Source organism: Balaenoptera acutorostrata, chromosome 8, assembly GCF_949987535.1.
Source record: "Balaenoptera acutorostrata chromosome 8, mBalAcu1.1, whole genome shotgun sequence".
NCBI classification, from domain to species: domain Eukaryota; kingdom Metazoa; phylum Chordata; class Mammalia; order Artiodactyla; family Balaenopteridae; genus Balaenoptera; species Balaenoptera acutorostrata.
This window is the reverse complement of record NC_080071.1, coordinates 99,922,414-99,947,800: the sequence shown is the minus strand read 5'-3', so window position 1 is coordinate 99,947,800 and position 25,387 is coordinate 99,922,414. Positions and strand designations below refer to the sequence as shown.

The 25,387-nt window shown below is 38.7% G+C and overlaps 1 protein-coding gene and 1 pseudogene across 4 annotated transcripts in view; one reads left to right on the top strand and one right to left on the bottom strand.

Annotated features, from left to right (window-relative positions):
- Positions 1 to 25,387, bottom strand: part of ARHGEF4 (Rho guanine nucleotide exchange factor 4) — a 268,556-nt gene that overhangs the window by 200,185 nt on the left and 42,984 nt on the right. The gene's annotated exons all lie outside the window — the stretch shown is intronic.
- Positions 20,594 to 21,476, top strand: LOC103000936 (glycine N-phenylacetyltransferase-like; annotated as a pseudogene).

Genomic DNA, 25,387 nt, shown 5'->3' with positions numbered 1-25,387 from the left:
ACACAATAGAATACTACTCAGCCATAAAAAAGAATGAAATAATGCCATCTGTAGTAATGGATGAACCTAGAGTATATCATACTAAGAGAAGTAAGTCAGACAGAGAAAGACGAATATCATATGATATAACTTATATGTGGAATTTAAAGAAATGATAGAAATGACCTTATTTACAAAGCAGACTCACAGACATAGAAAACAAATTTACAGTTACCAAAGGGGAAGGGGGGAGATAAATTAGGAATTTGGGATTAACAGAGTCACACTACTATATATAAAATAGATAACCAACAAGGACCTACTGTATAGAACAGGGACCTATATTAAATGTCTTGTAATACCTATAATGGAAAAGAGTCTGAAAAAGAATATAGATATAGATATAGATCTGAATTACTTTGCCTGAACATTGTAAATCAACAAAACCTCAATTTAAAAAAAGAAAAAAAAGTACAATTTAAGAAAACAAAAATCTGAGAAAATTCACCCCTGGTAGACTCTTATTAAGGAAAATCTAAAGGATGAATTTCAGATAGGAGAGTAACTCTAGTTAAAAGAAATAATGAAGAGCAAAAATATAGCAAATAAGTGGGTAAATAAAAATGCACATGCAGTATATAAAATAACAATAATAACATCTAGTAGCATTAAAAAAGAAAACATAGCAGTAAAATACAGGATAAAAATATCAAAGAAGTCAGTAAAGGTAAAAAATTAATGATCACTGTATTAACCCTGAGGAAGATAAAGAAATTGAATCACTTAATTTGGTAAGTTAAATATGCATATTATAAATCTTGGACAAATATTTAAAGAATGGAGACAGAGTGTGTATCTTCCAAAAAGAGTAGAGAAAAGTATAATAATTATAAAATTCAGAAGATTGAAATAATTCAGTGTACTTTCTCTCTTCCAATGCACTTAAGCTAGAAATCAATAATAAAGGCTTATCTCCATATATTTAAAAAGTAAGTAACAATTTATAATAACTCAAGGAATGGAGAAGGAATACCAATGGAAATTAGATAATGTTTTGAACTGGAAGAATCAGAAAATACCACAGATGAAAACTCATGGGATGCTACCAAAGAATTACTTAAGGGGAAAATTTGTAGCCTTAAATACTACAAAGGAAAGCTTGAACACTAATAAATTAAGCATCTTTTTCAAGAAGTTGGAAGATGAATAAAAAATAAAACAAAGTTAAGTATAAGAATGAATATAACAAAGCTAAGAGCAACAACTAATAAAATAGAAAACCAGTATATAACAGCAAGGTCCAGCAAAGGAATAAGTTTTTTTAAAATACCATTGCAAATCACTCTAGAATACGTAAGATAGCTGTACAAACCTATTCGTTTTCTTTCCCGGTTCACAGCACAATAGCATTTCCCAGCACTGCCTGAGTGGTTATGGCCTTGTGACTGAGTTCTGGTCAATAGAATGGGAGTTGAAGTGACACACACCCTTCTCAGCCCTGGCCCATTAACCCTCCACGGGTGTCTTTCATCCTCTTTCCCAGCATGATAGAGGCAAGCAAAGCAACCCTGCAAACCATGTCATGAAGACAGCAGAAATCTGGAAAAGGCCTGGGTTCTTGAATCATTACTTAGAGGAAAACCCCTGCCGACTACATACACCTATTTAGAGAAATAAACTATAATATCACATTTTGGCTTGCTGTTGTTTCAGAAACCAGGAATACCTTAGCTAATACACTCACAAACCTCTGATAAGTTTGGTCAAGGAAAAGCGAAGATACACATAACAAATATGAGGAATGAAAAGGAGGCTGTCGTCATACATATTGCAGACCTTAATGATATTAATAAGAAGTTTTATGAAAAAAAGCAAATTAATTTGAACAGTTAGATGAAATGGAAAAATTCTCAGAAAAATATAATTTAATAAAACTAGACTCAATATTGTTAAGATATCAATTTTCTCCAAATTGATCTGTAGTCAAGTGTAATTCCATTCAGAATTCTAGCAGGCTTTTTGTAGAAATTGTAATGTGATTCTAAAATTTATACAGAAATGCAAATTTCCTAGAATAGCGAAAAAGTCTTGAAAAAGAACAAAATTGGGGAACTACATGGCCTGATTTCAAGACTTTCAAGACTAAAGCTACAGTAATCAAGACAGTGTGATATTGGTGTAAAGATACTAGATTGATGGAACCAAATAGAGACAAAGGATTAAATCATATGGACCCACAAATAGACCATTTTGTTGGTGCCAAGCTAACTCACTGGGAAAAGGATAACCTTTTCAACATAGGATACTGGACACACCGTATATCCACATAGAAAAAAATAATCTAGCAAAAGTGACTCAAAAAGAAATAGAAATTGTGAATACCTCAATGACCATTAAAGGAATTGAATCAGTAGTAATTCTTTTTCCACAAAGGAAACTTCCTTAGCAATTTTTACCAGATATTCAAGGGATAAGTAATCAAAATTTTAGACAGTCTATTTCAGAAGCTTTTTAAAAAAGGTAACACTTGTGAATTCATTTTATAAGGTTAATACATTACTGATCTCAAAATCCTGCAAAAACATTAATGAGAATGAAAAATTACCAACCAATTTCGTATATGAACAAAGATGCAGAAATATAAAACAAAGTATCATCATACCAAATCCAGCAATATAGTAAGAAAAAAAATCCGTAACGACCAAGTTGGGTTAATACCAAGAAGGCAAGGTTGACTAAATATGAGAAAAACAATTAATGTAATGTAACATAACATTAAAAGAGAAAAATCATATGATCACACCAATAGATGCAGATAGAAAAGCTTCTTGATAAAATTAAACATCCAGTCACAATAGACTGGGGAGGAGCTTACAGGGGCTTCTGGAGTGCCAGCAAGGCCCTGTTTCTTGGTCCATGTGGTGATTACATGGGTGTCTGCTTCATAACTATATTTTAGAAACTGTACACGTGTCTTATGTGGTTTGGGATATCTTAAATTACACAATAAAAGAAGAAAAATGCGTGTGTGTGTGTGTAGTAAGGAATATACCAGGCTCAAAAAATAAAGTTCCTTTGTCCATTGCTTCCTGTTTAGCTTCGTTTCACACTAGGTGATGTAATTCTTTCTAAATTTCCCATGAACCTTGGATAAGCCTGCCCCTCAGAGCAGACCATATGCAGAGGTACACGTGATAGCACACCCTCAAAGGCTCAATGTAGGAAACACCCCAAGCTCAGAGCTGCTCCAGTGAGGGGGGATGAGCCTGTAATGGGGTGCACAACAAGGGCAGACCAGATACAGATTAAGCGGAAGGGATGCCAGTGCTGGGGAGAGAGGTAGAAGTGTTAAATGGATTAGTAACAGTATCGAAAACTTGTAAGCCATTTCATTTAACTTTTCAAAGTATGTACTTTCAAATACGGCACCCCACTGAGTTCTCCCCTAGAGTGCTGTGAGGTAGTGGATTTTGTCCTCATGTTACTGGTGAGGAAACTGAAGGGAGCCTGGAGAGGCCAAGCCTTTTCCTGGTTAGGGCAGTTCCTGGGGACAGTCCTCAGCCTGCAATCAGAGGCTGTTCTATGGGAAGCAGCAGGGTTCAAGGGCCACCCCCCCAGCCACTTCCTGCTGGTCCTAGGAAAAGAGTACCACATCAACAATATTTCTCAAATTCTTCTGCCACTTGGGGCACTTTCAGACACTGCTTTGTGTTATGGTTACCTGTTATCTCTCTCTAAATGTTTTACTTTTTCCAATGCACAATGGACAGCTCAGAACGGATATTGTGACCTGCCTTTCAGTCCCCAAAGTATCAAAAATCATGTCGGACACCACATAGTAGGCACACTATTAATGATCTCAGCTAACACTATTGAGTGTTTTCAAGTGCTTTTAATCATAATCACAGCTTCTGACATAGGTATTATAATCATGCCCATTTTACAAAGGAATACACTGAGGCATAGTGAATTTGAGTAACACACATGATATTATATAGCTAGTAAATGGCAAAATTAGTAATCTTACAATTGCAATCTGGTTCCAGAATCTGTACTCATTAACCGTTAAACTAAATTAAATTGAGTTTCTCTGAATGCTCTTCTGTCTAATCATATGCCACTACTTATATTTCTTCATGTTCTTGCCTCCTTCAACAAGCTTTTCTAAATTACTTGGTGAAACCGTTATATTCTTTTCAGAATTCCCATACCACTTTTTGCCTTCAGAACATAAAATAAAATTGTTTTATATCAGTATGAGGAGAAATAATGATGATCACGGTGATGATAATAGTCAACATTTGTTGAGCACTTACTGTGAGCTCTCCGTTATTCTACGGACTTTACATGAATTAGTTCATTTAATTCTCAGAAGTACCCCAGAAATATACACTATTATTCCATATTCACAGATGAGGAGACTTAGGCTCAGAAGGCTAAGCAATTCACCCGAGGCCACACAGTTCATGACAGAACCAAGCCTCTGCCTGCAGATGGCTAGGAGATTGATTTCCTAAGACCTCTTGGAAAACAACCCTGCCCGCTGCTGTTAGACCATCAGAGAGGGAGCCCCAAATACCTGCAGTCATTCCACACAGCCTCTCCCTGCCCTGATCCCCGCCTCCACGGACACAGGTGGGCCCTGCCACCAGCTCTGTGACCGGGTCAGGGCCAGGGGGTTCTGCAGTTGACTCTGGTTTCCCCAGGTTTGAACAACTGAGTCAACACCCATGCAGGAAATTTAGAAAAGTGCTGTAAATAAGAGAATACAGTATTTTCAGTGTGGAGAGGCAGAAGAGAGGCACTTGAGAAATCCATATAGCCTTGAGTTACACTTTTTTTCCTGAAAAAAATTTTGTTTGATGGCATAATGACTGCCTACCACACTAGTCCAGCACTCCAGAGAAATGGAGAGGGAGCTCAGGTGTCCCTGAAGACATCAGGGCACCTTCATCATTCAGGTAGCGCCCGCTGCCCTGAATGTGCTCAGTATCAGCAGGAAAGGAGAAGCCTCCTTAGAAAACACAGGGAGCTCCCACAGGTCCCATATGCCTCTCCTTAAACCCTGTATGAGAGGATGACATAGTTTCTACCTCATTTCAGTTCAGCAAATACTTACTGACTGCCTTTTATGCTCTAGGCATTGATAATACAAAGACGAATAAGATTTCTGAAATCTCATTCAATCAATTCAATTCTGAAATCTTACTCAAATCTTATAGGGAAGACAGATATGCAATAGGCAATTCTAATTGAGTGGTGAGCACAAAGGTTCTAGCAGCTTGCTCCTGAAAGATCTCAATTTCTCAGTGATCCTGCAACACAGAGATGGAGGGGGAATAAGAGGAGCTTCACCAGGAGCTCTGGGTGAGGGGCAGTGGGCTAATGAAACCTTGGGCTGAAAGGGGAAGCCCAAGTCTTTCAAAGCAAGCCCCAAAGAAATTGAAATAAAAACAAAGCAAAAATGAAGAAAAGCAAAAAATCCTAGACAGGATGTCGGTCCCCATGGAAGACCCCCACCCCAGGGGACCTGGCCAGTAACAAGGATGGAGGAGGAACTGTTTCACAAGGTGTGGTTGAGAAATCAGGGCAATTGCTCTCCCGGTGCTACCCCAGAGCAACTTTGGGAAGTCACCATGGCCTTGACTGCACTAGTTTCTGGCATTTTGCTTTAGAGTCGGGAGCGTTAGGGAGCAGGGCCAGCGTTTTGGACTTCAGGCCCGAGGGAAGGAAGCAGGACAGAGGATCAGGACAGGACTCTCTCTTCCCGACGCCTGGCCCAGCCACTAGTCACTTCTGCCTGTTTCGTCTCGAATGATCTCCTCTCTGTCTTGGGCAGTGAACTCTCCTTCACACTGGCCATTCTCTATATCCAGCTCATACTGGCAGTTTTGACCCCCGCACCCCAGCTGCTCTTGACTCTTGTGAATTCTGCCTGTGTACCAGCCACCCAGACAGACCAGAGAAGTGGGGACTTTCTTATCTCAGCCCACTCAGCCTTGGACTCAAACCATCCCCTTGGGGCCTCGGTGGCTCTCCTCCGGCACACGTGCCCCAACTGGACTTTCCCCATCAAGCACACTGAGCCTGTGGAGCCCTTGGCATCTGCACTCTGCATCACCATCTGTCTTTATCTTCAATTCGCCTACACCCAAGGGCCACCTCCAAGTTGAGAGATTGTGGCCACATTTTCCTCTCCCTCCTCAGAATCTCTGTAACATTCAAAATATCAAAAGCCTTGGGCAAGAAGAGGATGCCTCCAAAGACAGTTTGTACACAACTGTAGTCTCTTTGTTTTATGAACTCCCACCAGCAAAGGCAGAAGCCCAATGTCTTAAGTGATTTAGCCTTGAATATCATCTATTTTGACTGTGCTACCCATGACCATGCTTATTGTAGCCATACATTGACCCGTGGGTTACACCCCCTCACTCCTTCAAGATTTTGGTTTCTGACTCACTGCCAACTCTCCCCAATGCTAATCTTGTCCTAATTCTTGGCAATTTCAATATCCTCCTATGCAGTCCATTGTGTCAAGCACTGTGTTTCGTGTTTTACAAATAATATCTTATTTAATCTTCACAACTCATTTCTCAAAGGAGGAAAACGAGAGTTGGAGAAAGTAAGCAATTTGCCAAATTCTGCACTGCTATTTAGTGAAGCTAGGATTCAAACCAAACTGCTCATATTATAAAGCCTGTGTTCTTGACTGCTATGTTGTGTCGCCTCCTCACTATTTGAAAAATATCCACATTTTCTTGGAAGGAGCTGAGGACAGCTAACACAGATGGAAGAGAGGGTTAGGGGATTTCCTTTACATGCCTGCCACTGTTTCTGGTCATCTTTCATATTTACAATTCAAGGTACTGCCTTCTATTGTGAGTCAGCTCCTTCAGTAATGTTGAAATAAATCTGGGAAAGCAGGAATAGTTTTGCAGGCAGGTGAACACGGGTGCAAATCCTAGTTCCACAATGTTTCACTGTTGCTTGAAGTAATCTTCCAAGGTTTCTGAGGGAAACGAAGGTTGTGCTAAAGAGCACAGGCTGTGGGACCAGGCCAACCCAGATTCAAATTCCAGATGTGCCACCAGCTGTGACCTTGAGCAAGTTAGTTAGGTCTCAGGTTTCTCATCTGCCAAAAGGTTGCACAGGGAGTTAAGAGGGATAAATGAGCTAGTGTATTTAAAGCCCCAAAAGCTCTGCACACAGTATGGGCTCAATAACTTATCTGACAGGCTATGAGGAGTAGATGAGTTAATGTATCTAAGTGACAGACTCTTGGGGAATGCTAGTTTCCTCCCTTGTTCCTTCTCTCCCTACCTCACTCCCCATCAACCTCTCCCATACATACTATACTTCAGTTACACCCATCTAGTCAGCATTGCTCAACACACCTCTGTGCCTTTGACCGAGCTGGATGCTCTATCGGAAAAACTCCTACACTGCCTCATTCTGGCATCTTCTCATGACCAATTCAAAAGCTACGTCCTCTCTTCTGTGTTCCCCAATGCCCAAAAGGTTACCATGCACCTATTTGTACTTCCAGAGCAACGTTTACATTTCCATTGTGAACACCTCATATATTACAGTTATTAACAGCCTGTGAGCTTCCTGAGAATGGGGACCATGTTTTCTTTCTTTTTGTATCATTAGCCCCATTTATATTTCCTGGCATGTACTAAATTCTATTCAATCCAACTGAACATACAAAGGAATGAAAATACTATTGAGAGAAGCAATCCACCATGGGCCCTGAGTATCCCTACACATCTTGGTAAGCCAAGAATGCAACTCCATCTCTATTCATTTCTCAGGGTTGTGTTTTCAGTGAGCAACCTTGAGGGATGAAATCATATCTTCTTCCAGGACAAAAAGCAGGCTTGCTATAAAGGAAGTGATTGTCCAAGCTCAGTGTCCCTCAGCTGTGACACAAATCCACTGCTTACATAACATCCACTTGGGTCCTCTGCATTGACCTCACAGGACTTGAGCGGGGGGCAAAAACAACTGGAACAGACACGATGCTGTTGCTGCTTGCTGAGCCATGAGTAATAAAGCCCCGTGTCTCTGACCCAGGAGTCTCATGTCTTCTTCCAGCCTCCATGAAACAGTAACAGGCTAATTTACTATCTCAGGGGTCAGCAAACTATGGCCTTGGGCCAAATCCAGCACATGATCTGTTTTTGTTCAGTCTGAATATAAGGATTTTTTAAAAATATATTTTAAAGGTTATTTTTGAAAAAGGATGAATATGTGACAGAGACCTATTGTTGCCCACAAGGTCTAAAATATTTATAATCTCACTCCTAAAAGGAAATTTTTGACACCCCCTATATCATCTTATGAGGATGGTAAAATTAAATCTAAGTTTCTGACCAGTTCCAATTCTTCAGTTAATTTCCTTAGAGCAAGAATGTCATAGCTTCCTCTCAAGGTCTTCATAGCACCCAGCGCATGGTTAATACTCAGACAAGGCTCAACCAAAACCAAAGTATCCCTTTCACAAAGATTTAGTGCCTGGCACTGTTTCAGGACCTGGGGATATTGAGGTAAAAAAAAATAATCAAAATCCCCAACCTTATAGAATTGATATTCTAATGGGAGAGGTAAGCAATATACAAATAAATACATCTCAGGTTGTGGTGAGTGCTATGGAGAAGACAAAAAAAGGCAAAGAAGATGAGGAATTCCAAGGTTTAGTTGGGTGGGATGGGGTAGGGTGGAGAGAGCTGGCTACTATTTTATGCAAGGTATTCAGGGAAGGCCCCTCTGAGAAGGCAGCATAATTAAGTAGGTCAATGCCTGCCTGGGATCTATAAACATATAGAAACCTGACACACTGGGGAAATGAAATTAAAAGCACATTCCATGTCCACTTTCCACCTAATAGTTTTCTGATCTAAGTACATATTCGAGCTGGGTCCCATCCAAGAATGTCCGCCCTCCCCCCCCCCCGCACCCCCGAATCCTCCCCAGGAAGTGCCACTTCTATACAGGTCTGTGGAAGCCTGAGGTCACTACTTTTGTGCAAGTTACAGCCTGCACATTTTTGCACTATACCCTCACCAATGAGTGCAGCCTCATAATCCTACTTTGGCACTAAATGCCCCTAAATTAGGAATCACTGTACTTAGACTCTGATTTATTTTATTCTACCAAATACATACTAATTCCCTGCTCCAACACACACAAGTGATATATTCAAACATACCTAAAAACAACTGATAAAATGCATATATACATAAGAACCACTGAAATTTTGCTTTGATAGAAAGAATGCTGACACTGAAAGGACACAGGCTTTGGGAATGATCATTCTGAGTTGGGTCCAAGTCCCTCCTTCACCCCTTGTTGCTGGGCAACAGACCTCAGGTGAGTTACTTTAACTCTTTTAGACTTAGTTTCCACATCTGTAAAGGGAAGCTAATAATACTTATCTCTTAAAAAAATAGATAATAGATGTAAAGCACCAAGCACACAGTCAGCCACACAGAAAATGCTCTATAAGGGTTGGTATTTTAATTCACAAGTATTACATGTATCCTTCATCCACTCAGTAGGCATTCACTTATTGCTCCTATTTCTTGCCAGGCAGTGTCAAGTGAAAGGGCTCTTCCAATCAAGGAGACTACAGAGTGGTAGGTAAGCCTGCAAAGTAAATAAACAATGATGATACACCAGTGGGATAAGAGCACATCAGGAAAGGCTTCCCAATATGAACAACTGAACTAACTCTTAGCCAGAGAAAAAGTAGACATTTCAGACAGAGGCAATACATTATGATAAAGGTTGGAAGAATATGTAGTTTGGTAAAGCTAAATAATGGGAGTTACAGGGAAGGAGAAGAGTGCTAAGAGAGAATTAAGTCAGATCAAAACAGCCTTGATTGTCATGCTAAGGCATTTGGGTCCTAAAGACAACAAGGAAAGAACCTCTGGGTTCCACATGGGGATGCAATTAGAGTGGGGCAAGACTGGAGACAAGATGAGTTATAAGGCTGTCCAGAAGTAGATTTGGGAGTTGGGAGGGATATAAATGAGATTGAAATTGACTTGTCCATGGAATATCTTAGTAAAAGTATCCAGTAGGCTGACAGATGTAAAAGAGTGAAATTTGAGCTGGAGACTGCTTTGGGAACCATCAATATGTAGGTAAAGCTATGTGAATGAGATAATCTAGGCTTTGTGTGCAGAGTAAGAATAGAAGAGGGCTGATGGAGGATCCCCAAAAGACATTTATAAGATGTAGAGGCAAAACAGAGCCCAAGAAGGAAACAGAATAAACAGAGAATTAGTGACAATGAAAATCAGAGCATTTTATGATTTTCAAGTCACATTTCAGATGAGGGATACCAGACTAGAAAGCTCCAAGCTCTTGCTCCCCGACAAAGTTATATATTAAAAAAAAAGCAACCAGAAGCTGTCTGAACCAACTTTGTATATGCTTTGAAAAGCAATCAAGAGTTTGCAGCAATCAAGCAAATTCCCAATCAAGAAAAACCCATCTTCAAAATTGTAGGAAAGTTTTGTGGTGTTTTTACTTACCCTTACCCCATTCCCAATCTACTTTAGTGGTACTCTTGGTCTTGAGCAGCTGCAGCCCAGTTCCCAATTCCTCCACTTGAACTGGAGGGAGCAGAACAGATCTTATTTGCAAATTATTGTCTGTTATAACCTGCCTGGAGGATACCTGAAAGATTTACTTGTTCATCGCTGTCTTGCATAACTCAGAATGCAGGTGGGAAAAATGGCAGGCACTGCTATTAAATACGACAAGTGGACTAAAAATTCAAAGATGCCTAGAGCAAGAGATTTGGGTGGAGACATACAGTAGACTGTCTAAGGCCGGGAGGAGAAGCTGGGGTGAGGTGCTTTGGGAAATGAGGAAATGCAAAAGCAACTGCAGATAGAGGGGGAACTGAGAAAGCCATGCATGCCCAGGCAAGATGCATGCCCAGAAAAGACCTGAGAAGACCTTAAACATTTACCTGGATCTAATCCCTAGGCTCAGAACAAGTCTAGCTAATTGGTGAAGGACTGCACCAGCAAAGAGCCAGTCTGTAAAGACTACAGGGGTGGTTGTTCTTTCTTTTTTGTTTTTATTTTTGATGGTTTTGTTTGTTTGTCTATCTCAGCTCTTGGCATTCAAGGAAATATATTTCAAAACAGTAAATGAACATGAGCTAAAAGAACAGAGACTTCAGTGGGCACACACAAGCACACATAGCGTTTAAAAGTAGTTTGGAAGAGTCTCAAAACAAATAGACTACTATGACCTTCAATAAAAACAACAACTGCAATAACAGCAAACCATGGGGAAAGGCAGAAATCTGATTTCCAGAGTTACTACATAATAATAACCAAATGCTCAATTTTGGCAAAAATCAGAAGATATACATAGAAACTGGAAAACGTGGCTCATTCAAAGGAATAAAACAAATTGAAAGAAATCAGCCCCGAGAAAGCCCAGACATCAATCTTAGTAGATAAAGACTTTAAAACGACGGCTTTAAATATCTATAAGAGATAAGGGAAAACATAGACAAAGAACTAAAAGAAACAAAGAAAATAGTATATAAACAAAATGAGAATGTCAATAAAGAGATAGAAATTGCAAAAAGGAACCAAAAAAATTCTAGAGCTGAAAAGTACAATTGAAATGAAAATTCACTAGAAAAGTTCAACATCAGAGTTGAATAGGCAGAAGAAAGAATCAGTGAACATGAAGATAGGTTATTTGAAATTATTGAGTCTTAAGAACACAGAGGAAAAAGAATGAAGAAAAGTGAACAAAGCCTAAGGAATTTGTGAGACACCATCAGGTGGCCCACGTACACATTTTCAGAGTCCCATAAAAAGAGTATAGTGAGAAAGGAGCAGAAAAATTTATTTGAAGAAATAATGGCTAAAACTTGAGTCTATAAATCTTAAAAGCTCAGTGAACTCCAAGTAAAATAAACTCAAAGAGACCCATACCAACATGCACTGTAATCAAACTGTTCAAAGCCAAAGAGAGAATATTAAAAGCAGTAAGGGAGAAGTGCTTTATCATGTACAGAGATTCCCTGTAAGATCATCAGCCGCTTGTAGTCAGAGCCCTTGGACCAGAGGCAGTGAAATGATATATTTAAGGTGCTGAAAGAAAAATACTAAAACCCTATAATTCTATATATGGCAAAATTGTCCTTCAAAAATAAGGGAGAAATTAAGGCATTTTTGTATAAACAAAAGTTGAGGGGCTTCAGTATTGCTAGACCTACTCTAAGAAATGATAAAGGGAGGGCTTCAGGTTACAATGAGAGGACACTAGATACTAACTCCAAGTCATACTTAGTCAAATACACAGCAAGTGTAAATGGGCAAATGTAATAGCCAGTGTTATTGCAATCCTGCTTTGTAACATGAATATTAATTTTACATAGGATTTAAGAGAAAAAGCATAAAAAATAATTATAAATCTCTGTTACTGGGCACACAATCTGTAAGTATGTAATTTTAAAAATAAATTTATTTATTTATTTATTATTTATTTTTGGCTGCATCGGGTCTTTGTTGCTGCGCACAGGTTTTCTCTAGTTGTGGCGAGTGAGGGCTACTCTTTGTTGTGGTGCATGGCCTTCTCATTGTGGTAGCTTCTCTTGTTGCAGAGCACAGGCTCTGGGCATGCGGGCTTCAGTAGTTGCAGCACATGGGCTCAGTAGTTGTGGCTTGTGGGCTCTCGAGTGCAGGCTCAGCAGTTGTGGCACACGAGCTTAGTTGCTCCACAGCATGTGGGATCATCCTAGACCAGGGATCGAACCTGTGTCCCCTGCATTGGCAGGTGGATTCTTAACCACTGCACTACCAGGGAAGTCCCTATAAGTATGTAATTTTTGACATCAAAACATAAAGAGGGTAGATGAAGCACTATTGGAGTCAATTCAAATTAGTTTATAATAACAAGGATATTATATGTAATCTCCATTTTACCATACAGAAAATGTCCATAGAATAGCCATAATCAGAAATAAGGGAATAAAAATGTGTCACTATAAAAAAGCAAAAAAGATTGGATCAAGATGGTGGAGAAGGAGGATGTGGAACTCACCTCTCCCCACATCAAAAATACATCTACTTGTGGAACAGTTCTCACAGAAAACCAACTGGAAACTGGCAGAGGATCTCTTATATAACCAAAGCTGCAAGAAAGATCCTCATGTGACTGGGTAGGACAAAAAAAAAAAAAAAAAAAAAAGGCATCAGGATGGGACCTGTGTCCCTGGGAAGAACCTATGGAGGAGGGAGGGTCTGGGGCAGGCTCTTGCCCTGTGAAGCCCCCTGCAGGCTGGGAGGTGCACTGGGACAGATAGAGGGCTGGAGGAGCCTGGACTCTTCTCACGAGAAATGCCTGCATGCTGGTTTACTAGCAATCAGGGCAGAGAGAGACCAGTGCTGATGGCTGCCACCCCACTGTGCTTCCCAGCCTGAAACGTGAGCCAGGCAGGGCTGCTAATATGCACAGTGGCTAGGTGCTGAAACTCAGGCAGATGGGCCCTGGGAGTGGACTCAGTCTAGCTGTGCAGAGACAGCCCTAGGGCCTGGGGTGTGGTCTGGGTGGAACCTCAGAGCCCATTGTCAGCATGGGCTCATCTTGGCCCAGGTCCACAACTGGAGCCCATTATCAAGTGTGTGCATGGGGGCGGGGGGGGCGGTCCTGGCTTCAGTAGTTGCAGACTTTGTGAGGGCATGCATGTCTGTGTAGGGATGACACTGGAGCCCATTATCATGTTGGGGGAAGGTCCAGGGGCAGAACTAGCAGCAGCAAAATTTGTTGGCACCAATACCAGGTGGCAGGTGGCTTCACAGAATCTCACATCTCTGGCAGATAGCCCCTGGGGAGGAGTACACAGTGGTTCCTTTACTGGAAGAGAGCTCCAGTTCTGTTCACCCCACACTGCAGCTTGGAGTCAGATCTGAGGCAGACAGGTCCTATGAGAGCTCTCCCACAGAGGCAGCCAGGTTCCAAGCAGCACAACCACGTCAATTCCTGCAGCCACAATGCCCTGGCCACCAACAGCAGCCTACCACTAGGTCTAGGATGAACACAGTGAAGAAAGGGACATGACCTTGGGCTGCTTCTCTGCAGAACCACGGATGCCTGTACCAGCAGCGCATAGGTGTGCTGTGACCACATGGGCCTCACTTGCTTCAGTGCTAACCTTGTTAAGGACAAAGTACATGCTTAAGGGCAATGGAGCCTTACTGAACCTGACCCTCAGGGCTTCTACTCCAGCAACTGGGGAACAGCCCCTACCCCCAACAGGGCTGTGACAGTCATGAAGCAAAGAGGAGGCCCCACCCAACATCCAGTGCAGTCTACAGTCACAACACCAATCACACCCCCAATCAAAGGGATAATGGCCAGCACACTCTGAGGAAAGTTGTGACTAGCATCCATAACAAACAAAAACAACCTTTGCACCAAAAATATTGGACTTGCACAGTCTACACAAGGTAGACTAAATGCATAGCGACAGAGAAAGTTAAGTAAAATAAAAAAAGCAGAGGAACTACTCCCAATTAAAAGAATAAGAGAAAAACCCTGAAAAAAATAATGAAAAGACCTCACCGGTCTACTAGATTCAAAAAGGATGTCATCAAAATGTTAAAAGAATTAAGAAAGGTTATTGATAGAAATGCAGATCACTGTAACAAGGAACTAGAAACTATAAAGAGAAACCAATCAAAATTAGACAACTCAATTGCTGAGATAAAACCAACCTAGAAACAATGAATAGCAGACTAAATAATGCAGAAGATGAATAAGTGAATGGCAGATAGAATAATGGAAATCAACCAATCAGAACAGTGGACAGAAAGACAAAAGAAAAAAAAAATGAAAGCAACATGCAAGATCTATGGAATAATATAAAGTGTACCAACCTACTCATAATAGAGGTTCAAGAAAAGACAGAGAGAGAGAGAGAGAGAGGGAGGGAGGGAGAGAGAGAGCAGAGGATTGAAAATGTATTTGAAGAATCTATGGCTGAAAATCTCCCAAACCTAAAGAAGAAAACAGATATCCAGATACAGGAAACACAGAGGGCTCCAAACAAGATGAATGCAAACAGACCCACACCAAGATATATCATAATTAAAATGTCCAAAGTTAAAGATAAGATTCTAAAGGTAGCAAGAGAAAAAGAGTCAGTTACAATCGAACCCCCATGAGGCTATCAGCTGATTTCTCTACAGAAACTTTGCAGGCCAGAAGGGAGTGGCATGATATATTCTAAGTCCTGAAAGGGAAAAACCTGCAACCTAGGATATCTTATCCAGAATTTCTCAAACAAGCAAAAACTGAAAGAATACGGAAACACTAAACTTAACCTAAAAGAAATGTTGAAAGGTCTTCTCTAAATAAAAAAGAAGAAAGAATCTGTAGGAAAGAGAAAATCACAGTAGGAAGGGCAACTATATAAAAGGATGGAAGATCACTCAAATAAGCCAGTACATAGATTTTAAAAAATCAGAAAAATTATAAAAATGATTATAAGTACAATGAACAGTAAAAGGGTAAGCATGAAGATGTAAAACAGGGCATCAAAATCACAAAATGTGGGGAGGGGAGTATAAAACTGTAGATCTTTCAGAATGTGTTTGAACTTGAATGGCTATCAGTTTAAAGCAAGCAGATATAGTGATGGCTCAACATACTTGAACTCCATCCACAAATAAAAAACATACAATAGATTCACACACAAAAAGAAAGGAACCCAAGCACACTGCAATGGAAAAACTATCAAACCACATAAGGAAAAACAAAAAGAAGTGAACAAAGAACTACAAAATCAACCAGAAAACAAGGTTTAAAAAGGCAATAAATACATACTTAATAATTGCCTTAAATATCAATGGAATAAATGCTCCAATCAAAAGACATAGAGTGGCAGATTGAAGAAAAAAACAAGAACCTACAATATGTTGCCTACAAGAGACTCACTTCTGGGCAAAAGACACTCATAAATTGAAGGTGAGGGGATGGAAAAAGATGTTTCATGCAAATGGAAATGACAAGAAAGCAGGGGTAGCAATACTCATATCAGACAAACTTTAAAAAAAAGGCCATAAAGAAAGACAAAGAAGGCCACTATATAACGATAGATGGATCAACACAAGAAGAGAACATTACACTCATTAACATATATGCACCCAATACAGAAGAACCTAAGTACGTAAAACAAATATTAACAGACATAGAGGGAGAAATTAACAGGAATACAAAAATAGTAGGAGTCTTTAACACTCCCCTGACATCAATGGACAGATCTTCCAGACAGAAAATCAATAGGGCAACAGAGATCCTAAGTGACAAAATAGACCAGCTGCACTTGATATCTTCATGACACTACATCCAAAAAATCCAGGATAGACATTCTTTTCAAATGCACATGGAACATTCTCTAGGATAGACCACAAAACAAGCCTCAACAAATTTAAGAGTATAGAAATTATTTCAAGCATCTTTTCTGACCACAATGATATGAAACTAGAAAGAAAAATGGGCAAAAAATGATCACATGGGGACTAAACAACAGCTACTAAAAAATCAATGGGTCAGTGATGAAATCAAAGAGGAAATCAGAAAATACCTCTAAACAAATGACAATGAAAACACAACCTTACAAAATCTATGGGATGCAGCAAAACCAGTCCTTAGAGGAAGTTCATAGCAATACAGGCCTTCCTTAATAAACAAGAAAAACTCAAATAAATAACGTAACCCAATGCCTAAAAGAATTAGAAAAAGAAGAACAAACAGGGGGCTTCCCTGGTGGCGCAGTGGTTGAGAATCTGCCTGCTAATGCGGGGGACACGGGTTCGAGCCCTGGTCTGGGAAGATCCCACATGCCACGGAGCAGCTGGGCCCGTGAGCCACAATTGCTGAGCCTGCGCGTCTGGAGCCTGTGCCCTGCAACGGGAGGGGCCGCAATGGAGAAAGGCCCGCGCACCGCGATGAAGAGCGGTCCCCGCACCGCGATGAAGAGTGGCCCCCGCTTGCCGCAACTGGAGAAAGCCCTCGCACGAACCGAAGACCCAACACAGCCAAAAATAAATAAATAAATAAATAAATAAATAAGAAAATCCTTTAAAAAAAAAGAAGAACAAACAAAGCCTGAAGTCAGCAGAAGGAAGGAAATAATAAATATTGGAAAGAAAATAAATAAAATAGAGATTAAAAAAACAATATAAAAATCAATAAAATCAAGAGCTGGTTCTTTGAAAGGATAAACAAAGTCAACAGACCTCTGTCCAGGCTCACCAAGAGGAAAAGAGAGAGGACCCAAATAAACAAAATAAGAAGTGACAGAGGAGAAATAACAATTATATGCCAACAAATTGGACAACCTAGAAGAAATGGACAAGTTTCTAAAAACATATAGCCTGCCAAAACTGAGTCAATAAGAAACATAATTTGAATAGAGTGATCACTAGAAGTGAAATAGAATCACTTAAAAAAAAATAAAACTCCCTACAAACAAAAGTTCAGGACCAGATGGCTTCACTGGGGAATTGTGCCAAGCATACAAAGAAGAACTTATACCAGTCCTTCTCAAACTCTTCCAAAAGATTGAAGCAGAGGGAACACTCCCAAAGTCATTCTACAAAGCCAAAAGCACCCTGATACCAAAGCCAAACAAAGACACTACCAAAAAAGAAAACTACAGGCCAATATCTTTGATGAATATAGATGCAAAAATCCCCAAAAAAATTAGCAAACTGAATGCAACAATACATAAAAAAGATCATACACTATGAGCAAGTTGGATTCATTCCAGGGTCACAAGGATGGTTCAACATATGCAAATCAATCAATGTGATACACCATATTAACAAAAGAAAAGGCAAAACCCATATAATTATCTCAATAGATGCAGATAAAGCAAACAACATCCACTCATGTTAAAAACTCTCATGAAAATGAATAAAGTGGGAACATATCTCAACATGAAAAAGCCATTTATGACAAACCCACAGCCAAAATAATACTCAACAGTGAAAAGGTGAAAGTCATTCCACTAAATTCAGGAAAAAGACAAGGATGCCCACTCCCAACACTTCTATTCAACATAGTACTGGAAGTCCTAGCCACAGCAATCAGAGAAAAAAAAGACAGGAAATGTACCCAAATTGTAAGGGAAGAGGTAAAACTGTCACTATTTGCAGATGACAAGACACTCTACATAGAGAACCCTAAAGACTCCACACAAAAACAATTAGGACTAATAGATGAATTCAGCCAGATAACAAGATACAAGATTAATATACAGAAATCTCTTGCATTACTTTACTCTAACAATGAAATATCAGAAAGAGAAAATTTAAAACAAAAAATTCCATTTAATATCATGTCAAAAAAATACCTCAAAATAAACTTAACCAAGGAGGTGAAATACCCATATGCTAAAAACTATAAAACATTGATAAAGGAAATTGAAAATGATTCAAAGAAATGGAAAGATATCCCATGCTCTTGGATTGGAAGAATTAATATTGTTAAAATGGCCATACTACCCAAAGCAATCTACAGAGTTAATGTGATCCCTATCAAATTACCCATGACATTGTTTTCACAGAACTAGAACAAATAATCCTAAAATTTATATGGAACTACAAAATACCTAGAATTGCCAAAGCCATTGTGAGGAATAAGAACAAAGCTGAAGGCATAACCCTCCCAAGACTTCAGGCAATACTACAAAGCTACAGTAGTCAAAACAGCATGGTACTGGCACAAAAACAGACATTCAGATCAATGGAATAGAATAGAGAAGTAAACCAGAAGTAAACCCACACACCTACCATCAAAGAATCTATGACAAAGGAGGCAAGAATATACAACAAAGAAAAGACAGTCACTTCAGCAAGTGCTGTTGGGAAAGGTGGACAGCTACATGTAAATCAATGAAATTAGATCATTTCCTCACACTATGTACAAAAATAAACTCAAAATGATTTAAAGACCTAAATATGAAACATGACACCATAAAACTCCTAGAAGAGAACATAGGCAAAACATTCTCAGACATAAGTTTTTTTTAAACATCTTTATTGGAGTATAATTGCTTTACATTGTTGTGTTAGTTGCTGCTGTATAACAAAGTGAATCTGCTATACATACACATATATCCCCATATCCCTCCCCTCTTTTGTCTCAGACATAAATTGTAGCAATATTTTCTTAGATCAGTCTCCTAAGGCAAAAGAAATAAAAGCAAAAATAAACAACTGGGACCTAACCAAACTAGAAAGCTTTTGCATAGTAAAGAAAACTATGAATAAAACAAAAAGACAACTTATGGAATGGGAGAAAAATATTGGCAAATGATGCAACCAATGAGGGGTTAATATCCAAAATATCCAAACAGCTCATGGAGTTCAATATAAAAAAAAAAAAACAACCCAATCAAAAAATGGGCAGAAGACCTAAATAGACATTTCTCCAAAGAAGACATACAGATGGCCAAGAGGTACATGAAAATATGCTCAATATTGCTATTTATTAGAGAAATGCAAATAAAAACCAAAATGAGGTATCATTTCACACTAGTCAGAATGCCTATTATCAAATAGTCTACAAATAATAAATGCTAGAGAGGGTGTGGAGAAAAAGAACCCTCCTACACTGTTGATGGGAATGTAAATTGGTGCAGCCACTATGGAAAACAGTATAGAGGTTCCTTTAAAAATTAAAAATAGAACTACCATATAATCCAGAAATCCCACTCCTGGGCATATATCCTGAAAAGATGAAAACTCTAGTCCAAAAATATACACGCACCCATAGGTTCATAGCAACACTATTTACAATAACCAAGACATGGAATCAACCCAAGTGCCATCAACAAATGATTGGTTTAAGAAAAAGTAGCGTATATATACAATGGAATATTGCTCAGCCATAAGAAAGAATGAAATATTGCCATTTGCAATGATATGGATGGACCTAGAGCATATCATAATAACTGAAGTAAGTCAGACAAAGAAAAATATTATATCACTTATACGTGTACTCTAAAAAATAATATAAATGAATCTATATACAAAACAGAAACAGACTCACAGACATAGAAAACAAACTTACAGAAGATGGTTCTTTGGGACACAAGTCCACCATCTTTTTGGTCTGCTGGCTTTCTGAATAGCTGCTATTCCTTGTCCCAACAACTCACCTTTCGATTTATTGGCCTATCGTGCTGTAAGCAGTACAAGCTTGGACTTGGTAACAAATTTTGGCGAGCCAGACAGGGGCCTCACTGCTTGTGGCCATCTGCCCCACACCCACCCCTGGTTGGGGGATTTTTGGGTAAGCCATAGCAGCTGCCAAAACCACTTGTCCTGAGGATCTGCCCTTCAAAATTTCCCAAAGTGGCATTGGCTGCCTTAGTGCTTGGTAGTTGGAGCAAGGAATCGACATTTGGGAGATGACAGGTTTCATATAGTAGGATTCTACCTGCTCATCCCAAAGAACCAGTGCTCCTGAAGTGTTGAGCTGAAGAGGAGAAGACCCTGAACACAGTGACCAGAGAGTTGGGAAACCAAAATTGGGTACCAAAATTAAGGTACCTGTCAAGATGTTCCACTTACAAGGCCTACAACTGCTGCAGATGTTAGGGAAATCCTTGAGGAAGAGCCTCCCTGTGTCCTTAAAGGTTTATGGGACTGTCCATATGGACCAGGGAAACCCCTTCAAGCTAAAGGCCCTGGTGGACAAGTGGTCTGATTTTAATACTATGGTTATCCACCCTCAGGAGTAGGAAATGGCAGATGACTTTGATCATTACACCAACACCTACCAAATCTATTCTAAGGATCTCAACAACTGTCAAGAATCCCTTAGCACATCAGAGGTCATCAATTGGAAACACTTTGCAGATCCAAAGTTCACAGTCCAGTCTGGATGAGGTGATACAGAATCTTGTAACCACTAAATTTGTTAAGGTCAAGCAAACACAATGCATTCTGTATGTGATGCCTGAGACCGTGAGGAAACTGCTTCCTTCCCTGCCAGAGACAAAGAACTTACCTCTTGGCTATGGCAGACCCAAAGCCATTGACCAAGAGAAGTTTAAACTCTCATCCCTGGATCCTACTTATGCTGCCTTGGTGAATAAATTATGGCATTTCGGTGGCAGTAAGAGTAGCCAGAGATTCATCAAGCGCTGTATCTGGACCTTCCCCAACTTCTGCCTGCTGGAGCCTGAGGGGACCCCTGTGTCCTGGTCCCTGATGGATCATACAGGAGAGGTGTGGATGGGGGCCACCCTGCCTGAGTACCAGGGCCTCGGTCTTGTCTCCCATCTGTTGTTTGTCCACATCCAGGCTCTGGACAAACTTGGCTTTCCCCTATATAACCACACAGACAGAGCCAACAAAATCATACAGAAAATTAGGCACAATCTGCATCATACCTCCATGCCCTATGACTGGAACCAGTGGAACTGTGTGCCTCTGTGAAGCAGCCACGAACCCAAGACAGTGTTGGGTGGGCTGGTCACATGGCAAGAGATGCAGAGGGGTGGGCAGAAAGAAAGAATAAATTGTAATCAGCAGTAAATCAGTGTGTGCTGTTTGGACTCTGGGGAAGTAGTGTGAATGGTCAACAGAACCACGAGTGTGGTTCACAAATCACTCATGAACTTCCCTTTGGGTCCAGCAGAGCTTCCTATTTCCTCCACATTCCAACCATGGCAACCACCATTCTATTCTGTGTTTCTATGAGTTAGACTTTTGTTTGGTAAGATCCCACATATAAGTGACATCATGCAGTATTTCTGTTCGTCTAGTTTATTTTACTGGTTCACAATTTTCTTTTTTTTTTTTTTATTTTTATTTTTTTAAACTTTGGGTTTATTTATTTATTTATTTTTGGCTGTGTTGGGTCTTCGTTTCTGTGCGAGGGCTTTCTCTAGTTGTGGCAAGTGGGGGCCACTCCTCATCGTGGTGCACGGGCCTCTCATTATTGCGGTCTCTCTTGTTGCGGAGCACAGGCTCCAGACGCGCAGGCTCAGCAATTGTGGCTCACGGGCCTAGTTGCTCCGCGGCACGTGGGATCTTCCCAGACCAGGGCTCGAACCCGTGTCCCCTGCATTGGCAGGCAGACTCTCAACCACTGCGCCACCAGGGAAGCCCCACAATTTTCTTTTAATGCATATGGCTAGTAAGGAAAGTATCCATAATCAGTAAAGAATAAATGCAACCCATTATTCTAATGGTGTCATTATTCTTTCCAGCACCACCATATTTATCTCTATTTAGAGTGTGTACATGGAATGTAGAGAAGAGAATTTAAGTAGCTTGTCATATCACAATAGCAGGACAACTTAACATCTTGTTACCCAGAAACAATACACATGCAAAAATAAAACTGTTATTTAAAAATAACTTAAAATGTATGTGGTAGAGATACTTTAAATTTAAGGTAAATCAGGGAAAATCTATAAAATTGGATCTAATTTGTGGGATTTTATCACACATAACATTTGTATATTCTGTATACTAGGTTAAATCTGTAAATATTGAATATGACTTTTTTTTTTTAAATTGACAAGATTAGAAAATGTGGCATGTTATCAACTTGTTTCAAGTTGCAGGATGAACATGAATTATTTGTATCAAGACAAGACTACTCTGGGTAGAAAAAGATAATTCAAATGTAATGTTCTTTTGTGTTTAAGGAGGAGTTTTATAATTAATATCAGCCATTATTCTTATACCAAGCTGTAGGACAATTTATACAATTTAATAAAGGATATTACATATTGAAAAACAAGAAAAAGAAAACAAACTTATGGTTACCAAAGTGGAAAGGAAGTGGGGAGGGATAAATTAGGAGTATGGGATTAACAGATAAAAACTACTATACATAAAAGAGATAAGCAACAAGAATTTATTGTATAGCACAGGGAACTATATTCATATCTTGTAATAGCTTATAATGGAAAATAATCTGAGAAATATATATGTAACTGAATCACTTTGATGTACACCTGAAACTAACACAATATTGTGAATCAACTATACTTCAATAAAAAGCAACTTCAGTAAAAAGACAGTAATCGAGGAAATGAGGAATAAAAAAGGTTATATGACATACAAAAAATAAATAGCAAAATGACAGAGTAAATCCCTTCTTATCAGTGATTACTTTAAATGTAAATGGCTTAAACTTTCCAATCAAAAGGCATCGAATGGCAGAATTGGTTTTTTAAAAAAACCTTGGTGATCTAATTGTATGATGCCTACAAGAGACTCACTTTAGATATAAAGACACAAATAGGTTGAAGGTGAAAGGACTGAAAAATATATTCCATGAAAATACTAACCAAAAGAGGGCTAAAGTGGCTATACTAAATCAAACAAATTAGACCTTAAATCAAAAACTGTTACAGAGATAAAGACAATATAGATTGATAAAAGGATCAATTCACCAAGAAGATACAACAATTTTAACATATATTCACCAAACATCAGAGCCCCCAAATACATGAAGCAAACATTATAGATTTGAAGGGAGAAAAAGAAATTCCTATAATAATAATAATAATAATAATATATATATATATATATATATATATATATATATATATGACTTCAATATACCACTTTAAATATGGTAAAACAACCAAACAGAAGATCAATAATGAAATAGAGGACTTGAACAAAATCATAAACTAATTAGACCTAACACATATACAGAACACCAAAGAACAGCATAATACATATTTTTCAAAAGTGCACATGGAACATTATCCAAGATAGACCATATGTTAGGCCACAACACGTCTCAATAAATTTTAAAATGTTGCAATTATAAAAAATATTTTTCTATCACAATGGTTAGAAATCAGTATCAGAAGAAAAACTGGATTCACAAATATGAGGAAATTAAACAACACATTCTTAAAAACCAGTGGGTCAAAGGGGAAATTAAAAGCAAAATTAGAAAATACACCGAGATTATTGAAAATGAAAACACAAAATACCAGAACGAATGGGATACAGTAAAAGCAGTGGTAAGAAGAAAATTTACAGTTGTAAATGCATACGTTAAAAAGGAAGGAAACATCTCAAATCAATAACCTACATTTGCACCTTAAGGAAAAGAAAAGCAAATTAAACCCAAAACTGGCAGAGGGAACTGACATATTACTAACATTAGAAATAAAAGCAACGACAATACTAAAGATGTTACAGAAAAAAAAGAATACTATAAACATTTGTATACCAACATATTGTTTAACCTAAATGAAATAGATGAATTCCTAGAAACACACAATCCACCAAAATTGAATCATGAATAAATAAAAATCTGAATATATCTATAACTAGTAAAGAAAGTGAATCAGTAGTCAAAATCCTCAAGGACAAAGAAAAGCCCAGGACTAAATGGCTTAACTGGTAAATACTACCAAACATTTCAAGAAGAATTAACACCAATCATTTTCAAACTTTCCAAAATATTGAAGGGGAGGGAATAATTCCCAACTCCTTCTTTGAAGCCTGTATCACCCTGACACTAACACCAGACAAGAAAACTGCAGACCAATATCCCTTATGAATGTTGATGCAAAAATCTTCAATAAAACACTAGCCAATTGAATTCAGCAGCATATTGAAAAGTATCATGACCAAATGATTTTTTCCCCAGAATGTAATAATGCTTCAACATGTGAAAATTGATTTTGTAAAATCAATTACTAGAATGAAGGGAAAAACAAACAAATCAACAACAACAACAAAACCAAACACGATCATCTCAACTGATGAAGAAAAAATATTTGACAGAAGTCAATACCCTTTCTTAATAAAACACACTCCCAATAAACCAGGAATAGAAGGCAACTTCCTCAATATTACAAAGGCCATATATGAAAAATCCTTAGCTAACATCGTACTCAGTGGTCAAAGTTTGAAAGCTTTTCCCTCCAAATAGGAACAAAATAAGGATTCCCACTTTCTCCATTTCTATTCAACATAGTCATGGAAGTCCTCACAAGAGCAAATAGGCAAGAAGAATAAATAAAAGGCATCCAAATTGAAAAGGGAGGAATAAAATTATCTTTGTTTGCAGATAACATGACCTTATATTCCAAATATACACGAAAAGATTCCACATAACACACACAAAAAACTGTCAAATCTAATAAATGAATTAGCAATTCAGCAAAAAACCCCACCAAAAACCAATTTTGTGGGATACAAAAATCAACATACAAAATTCACTTATATTTCTATACACTAACAATGAAAAATCCAGAAGGAAATTAAGAAATTTCTATTTACAGTAGCAAGAAAAAGTATAAAATACTTAGGAATAAACTTAACAAAGGGGGTGAGAGACCTGTACATTGAAAACTACATAACAT